At 49.6% G+C, this 6,878-nt stretch overlaps 1 protein-coding gene across 4 annotated transcripts in view; it reads left to right on the top strand.

Annotated features, from left to right (window-relative positions):
• The first annotated feature begins 1,563 nt into the window (after positions 1–1,563).
• Positions 1,564–6,878, top strand: part of EVI5 (ecotropic viral integration site 5) — a 158,369-nt gene continuing 153,054 nt past the window's right edge. For 2 of the 4 annotated variants that reach the window (XM_044300504.1, XM_044300502.1), the window contains exon 1: positions 1,564–1,795. The gene's annotated coding sequence lies outside the window, so the exon portion shown is untranslated. The remainder of the gene's footprint in view (positions 1,796–6,878) is intronic. The other 2 variants (XM_044300505.1, XM_044300503.1) reach the window with 2 other exon arrangements.

The following is a 6,878-nucleotide window of genomic DNA, read 5'->3' as shown; positions in this document are numbered from 1 at the left end:
GAAAAAGCACACAAAAAATAGAAACAGCTGAAGTGATCATCTTTACTTACAAAACAGTCACATTTCCACCAGGAAACCCTTTGTATTCAACGTCTCTTAGAATTGGCAGACATGAAAGATAATCAGTGAAAAGTATTTTCTCCCCACTAGGGCTCATTCAGACGGACGTATGTTTTTTGCTGTCTGCAAAAAAGCGGATCCGTTTTTTTTGCAGACAATTCAGGATTCAGCATGAAAGCTGGCGCATGCGCGATTCCCCTGGATGAGGCTGCTGCCAGGACATCGCACCGGCCCAGACGTGTGTAACATTGGCGCATGCGCGAGATTACGGCGCCGAAGAGAGGAGTGAATAATTAACAGCGGGGCGGCGCTGGGCTCCAAGATAAGAGGGCGCGGCTGGGCTCCAACGGCCAGAGGGACAGCCCCTCGGGCACCTTATGAAGGTAATTAGCATATAAATAAAAGCAATTTTTATCAAATCCTTATTTAAGGAGACTTAGATCATGATATGAACAGCTCTGTATCGAACATTATCTGCCTGACAGAATCCCTTTCAAGTTAGGAGAGAAAGTGAATACAAGGCGCTTACTAATGTATTGTGATTGTCCATATTGCTTCCTTTGCTGGCTGGATTCCTTTTTCCATCACATTATACGCTGCTCGTTTCCATGGTTACCACCCTGCAATCCATCCCTGGTGGTTGTACTTACATATTATAGAAAAAAGCACTGGTCTCTCTGGTGGCCGGGACCACGGGAGCTCACATAGGCCGGCACTTTTTCCTATAGTGCGCAAACACGGCCACCGCTGCTGGATTGCAGTGTGGTCGTAACCATGGAAACGAGCAGCGTATAATGTGATGGAAAAATGAATCCTGCCAGCAAAGGAGGCAATATGGACAATCACAATACATTAGTAAGTGCCTTGTATTCACTTTCTCTACATGATAAATGCCATTTGCTGAAGTGAGACAATTCCTTTAAATGATGATGTGAGTACAGTTCATCAGACCCACAATCAGATAGGATCTGACTTTATGATATCTCACTGAGACGCAGTCTGTATGGGTCCGGGGACCCGCGGTCGGTCCGGGAGACGCAGTCTGTATGGGTCCGGGGACCCGCGGTCGGTCCGGGAGATGCAGGGGGTACTGGCCATAGACTCTACAGGGGAATTTGACTTCAATGGGTCCAGGATCCACAAGATGCAGCCATTGAGGGGACACAGATCCGTGGTCCCACAGGCATGTCACACCACCGGCTGCCCACACAGCAGTGGTGTCCCCCCACCACCCAGATGCCGCCAGAATTTTGGTGCAGAGTTCCATTGGCATGACCCAGTGTGAGTGGGCCCTTATATGTGGATTTGGCAGCGTATTTGCCATGCGTTCTAGAAATCTGCAGCCGGAACTGACACCCTGCAGATATAGGTGACCGTATATATATGACAGAACCAAGAGGGCAGCAGCCGGGCCCTTCTAGGACAACCCCAGGTGACCCCGGCCTGGGTATGACCCTCAGGCTGTCAGAAAGAGGCGGCGCCAGCGTCCGGCAGCAGCGGAGGGGTTAAAGGGGCTGTGCGCTTGCGCGCCGACGTCACGGCTGGTGTATGGTGGCAGCAGCGGGCGCAGTGTGAGGAGAGGCGGGGAGTCAGCTCAGGGTTCTCGGTGCTGGAGGAGGACGGGACCGGCGCTCTTCTCAGTCTGTACCGCGGGCGGTGTGTTCTCGGCTGACGCCGGCCTGGATGGGAGGAGCACGGTTTCCCTGATCGGAGAGGTTCGGGAAAGGTTTCCAAGGTACCTGGGGGGCACCGGGACCCATCACCGCGGCGGGCTGTGCCGTGCAGACCGGGAATGTTGTTTCCGGTGCTCGGAGAGGAGGAGGAGGCGGCCGGGGGTGTTGTGAAGGAGCAGGGAGGGGGACGTGCTAAGCCTGGGGCCTGTACCGCTGCGGTACCCGGGGGCCACTGCTGCCTCCCCCGTACACAACCCCTGCCCAAGGGCGACAACCAGCAGGGCATGCTGAGACTTGTAGTACCTCCACACATGCTGCAGGCTCCATAAGCAGAGCGTATTGTAACTCCTTGTGGCATTGCACTTAGTTACTGTGTGCATTTAAAGGGGAACTCCATCTGACTGCTGCTGCCCTGGTCCTCAGTCCTGTCATCTCCACAGGAGGATTTCCCTGAGGACCTGTGTTATCCTAATGTATTAATGACGGGTCTCCCTGTGTGATGTGACTGCTGCCATCGCTGGTCCTGGGGCAGCGGTCAGACCCGCAGCTCTGCGCAGCCCGTCCAACTATTGCCATCGGTCACTTGCTTCATTGTGCCCACTGGGCTCCTACGTATGATTTATCGTGATTGGAGCTGTGCCTGCTGGGGTCTGTCTTATGATTTATCGTGATTGGAGCTGTGCCCACTGGAGTCTTATGATTTATCGTGAGTGGTGCTGTGCCCGCTGGGGTCCTACTTATCTGAATTATCAGTGATTGACGCTGTGCCCACTGGGGTCCTACTTATGATTTATCGTGATTGGAGCTGTGGCCACTGGGGTCCTACTTATGTTTCATCGTGATTGGAGCTGCGCCCACTGGGGTCTTAGTTTTCTGAAATATCAGTGATTGACACTGTGCCCTCTGGCGTCTGTCTTATATGATTTATCGTGATTGGAGCTGTGCCTGCTGTGGTATTTCTTATCTGAATTATCAGTGATTGGTGCTGTGCCCACTGGGGCCTTATCTGATTTACGAATGACCTCTCCCCAGTACATGGATTACTATCATGTGAGGCCCTGTTACTTGGTCGCCTCGATAAAAGGGGCTTCCAGAGGGCGGGCCGCACTGTAAATGCATCTGATTGGGGTCTGGCCGCTGTAATCGCCAGAATTCTTATCATGGAGGAGGGGGTTCTAGTGGTTACCTGCAGGGATACTGCGCCATTCATATTGGGATATCAAACCCCCTGATTATAGGTTATATTAAGGTACTTTCACACTAGCGTTATTCTTTTCCGGTATTGAGTTCCGTCCTAGGGGCTCAATACCAGAAAAGAACTGATCAGGCATATCCCCATGCATTCTGAATGGAGAGCAATCTGTTCAGTATGCATCAGGATGTCTTTATTTCAGTCACTGTACGGTTTTTGGACAGAGAAAATACCGCAGCATGCGGTATGAAAAAATGCATGTGGGGAAAAAAAACACCGGATCCGTTTTTCCGGATGACACCGGAGAGACGGATCCGGTATTTTCCAATGCATTTGTCAGACGGATCCGGAAACAAATGGCATCCGTTTGCACGCGGATTCCTCTAACGCTGGCGTGAAAGTACCGTTATATAGATGAAGCCTGGAGACTGTGTGGACTCTTACTTTGTAATATACCCTGAGCTTTAGGCTCGAATAAGGTGGTAGAGGTGCCACTCACAGCCAGATGTGCTCTGTGTTGAGGAAGGGGCGCTTATGCCAGCTTCACACTTTGGGTTTTGGTGCAGCAACCAAATACACCACAATGTTGTTTTTAAAGGGAACCTGTCACCTGGAAAACGCATATTAAACCGACCACAGTACCTTACAGAATCCCCCAGTGTGTTGCTAATCATGTTTTTCTGATGCCGGGATCGCGCTCTTCTAGCGCATGCGCGGTACGCTGCATGTTACAGCGTGACGGCTGGGCGCGAGAGAGTCAGCAAAAGGCAGGCGGGTGAGTGAGGATCGCGCTGTAACAGGCAGCGTACTGCGCATGCGCTAGAAGAGCGTGAGCACGGCAGCACGTCCATCTAATTGTAGAGAGGAGGGGTAAGGGGCGGGCTTAGCTTTACTTGAGGCAAGGAGGCTGCTGCCCCCTTGACTTCAAGCCTGACTCAGAGAGAGCGCCAACCGATATTAAAACTGCGTTTTTAACAAGTATGAAGAAACCCAAAGAGGAAAGAAAAACAAGATTAGCAACACACTGGGGGATCCTGTAAGGTACTGTGGTCGGTTTAAGGGTCCATTCCAACGTCCGTTGTTTCTTTCAAGATCTGTTCCGTTTTTTGCGGAACAGATCTGGACCAGATCTGTACCCATTTATTTTCAATGGGTCCTGAAAAAAAATCTGACATTGTGCTGTCCGATTTTTATTTTGTATTTTTTTTATTTTTTCCCCAGGACCTATTGAAAATGAATGGGTACAGATCTGATACATACTCATCTTAGGTAAATTTGTATCAAATCGTGTTTTTGACACAATAAAAGCACACAGAGCTATGGGGACTGGGTATTGCGGATGTGCTAGCTGCCATCTAGCAACCCATGTCCTCAGCTCTATACCCAAAATCCCGGTGACAGGTTCCCTTTAAGGCCGAGTGTATTACTGTAGTGCAGCGATGGCATGAAGCGCACGGCGTCATAGCAACCAATGACGCCGTGCGCTCCTGCTGTTAGCAGGAATCCAGGCCGGCATACCACGAACTGCTCACGGCCCCGGAACACAGCCGTGTACATTCGGCCTTAGGCTGAGCTCTCATTTTTGCTGGGGTTTCTGGTTTTCTGATGTGTGTAGAAATTTTAAGCAGAGGACGGTTCCATCAATTTTAAGCAGAGGACGGTTCCATCACCTGATAGACACCGATGGATCCAAATGACCATAACTGGGTGCGTTGGATTTTATCATACCATCTTACCGGAAAAAATATTGTAGCGTGCTATATTTTACTTTACAATGAAGCCTCCAGCCAGTTGTGTCCACACCCGAATACATATGGTTTTGTTCTAGGAAAGGCTTCAGAGCTCTCTATGGGAGTCCATGGTGTTACATTTAAAGGGGTTTTCCAGTATTATGGGCTTTTATACCTAGCCCACGAAGCGCGTGGTACCTATTGAAAATTCATACTTACCTGCTCTCCGCAGCTCCATCTTCTGGTCTGTTCACTTCTAGCTGGGTACGTGGAAGAGTCGTGTCTTCTAGTCAGTGACTGGTGTCAGTCATTGGCCAGTGCGAGATAACACTGAGAGTAACGTGTGCGAGATAACATTGAGAACCTGGGGGAGGATATTTTTGGGATTTCTTATCAGTAGTTCCGTGGAGGAACAATGCAGCCAGTCCTCCCCCAGGCTAGGGTTTCTTCAGAATAGGTGGCATTCATCTGCACAGTAGATGTAGATAAGAGGCCAATTGACCGACCTGTTGTCCCTGGTTGTCAGACGCCTTCAGGCATTCGATTTCTGGATGGGGTCTTAATGGTTTTATCTTCCTATTTTCCCCATCATGGGAAATGTCTGGCAGATGATCAGCGCCCCTTCGGAAATAACATGGGGGATTTGCCTAATTGGACATCCATGAAAAAGGCCAGTGATCGGGAACTGTTCGTCCACATGTTCATCTGTCTGTATGTGCAGCGGTCATCCCCTCTGTATGAGGATCCCCACATGTACACGTAGATGATGCACAGCATGTCAGCCCTCAGCATTTTTCATAGGATGCCCTTTTGAAAATTTCTCACGAGCCACATTTAAACTGGATGCAGACATCGGCTATGATCACAATGGCTTCTCTTTATAAAGGATCCATACTGTCACTATTTGCCCATGTTGACTGTAATGGAGTTGCTGAGGTTCCATTATTTTGACGGTAAAAACTGCACTGCAAACTGCCAAAAGTGACAAAATCCCTGATAAAGGTGCTGCGTGGTAGTGTGAACAGAGCTTTATTGTGTCCTTCGCGCTGATTCATCACAAGGCTATAATTTGTTATACAGAGGTCCTAAACACGGGGCTTATAGTAAATTTGGGAATGGGCTCCATTCTGAGCTTCCTAAATTTCACTCCACAGGAGCTGTAGTAAATCTGGGAATAAGCCCCACGCCATAGGGCCAAGGAACTGTCTGCGATGAGCTTTCTGAGCCCTTATCCATGGGGCCTATATTAAATCTAGGAATGGGCTCCACTATGAGCTTCATGAGCCCCACTCCTTGGGGCTTATATTAAGGGTTCATTCAGGCGGCCGTAGTGTTTTGCAGACACGCAAAACACTGATACTGGCTGTATGCGTTCCACAAGTTTCATGTCCAAGTAGTAAATAAGGGAATGGGATCCACTCTATGGGTCCTGTAGTATTAATTGGAATGGGATCCACTCCATGGGGCCTGTAGTAAATCTAGGACTGGGCTTCTCCTTGCTGAGCTTCCTGAGCCCTTATCCATGGGGCCTGTATTAAATCTGACAATGAACTCCACTCCACCATGTGTCCCACTCCTTGGGGCCTGTAGTAAATCTAGGAATGGACTCCTTCCCAGTATGAGCTTCATGAGCCCCACTCCATGGGGCCTGTAGTAAATATGGGATCCCCTCCATGGGGCCTGTAGTAAATATGGGATCCCCTCCATGGGGCCTGTAGTAAATATGGGATCCCCTCCATGGGGCCTGTAGTAAATATGGGATCCCCTCCATGGGGCCTGTAGTAAATATGGGATCCCCTCCATGGGGCCTGTAGTAAATATGGGATCCCCTCCATGGGGCCTGTAGTAAATATGGGATCCCCTCCATGGGGCCTGTAGTAAATATGGGATCCCCTCCATGGGGCCTGTAGTAAATATGGGATCCCCTCCATGGGGCCTGTAGTAAATATGGGATCCCCTCCATGGGGCCTGTAGTAAATATGGGATCCCCTCCATGGGGCCCATTCTACCAGCTTCATCAGCAAATCATTTCAGGACATGCGTGGTCTCACTTTATTCCGGATTTTTTTGTGATGTCCATTAAAACTTTTCCGCATGTTGTCCATGCTATTACTATGGTCTGATACTAAAAATATTTAGTGTTTAGTTATGGCATACCGTAACAACATGCCAGATTCGTACTAACGTTTGCGCGCACATAATGGGAGGCGGCGGGACAAAAAC

Source organism: Bufo gargarizans, chromosome 7 (assembly GCF_014858855.1).
Source record: "Bufo gargarizans isolate SCDJY-AF-19 chromosome 7, ASM1485885v1, whole genome shotgun sequence".
Lineage (NCBI taxonomy): Eukaryota > Metazoa > Chordata > Amphibia > Anura > Bufonidae > Bufo > Bufo gargarizans.
This window is presented reverse-complemented; position numbering and strand designations above follow the sequence as displayed.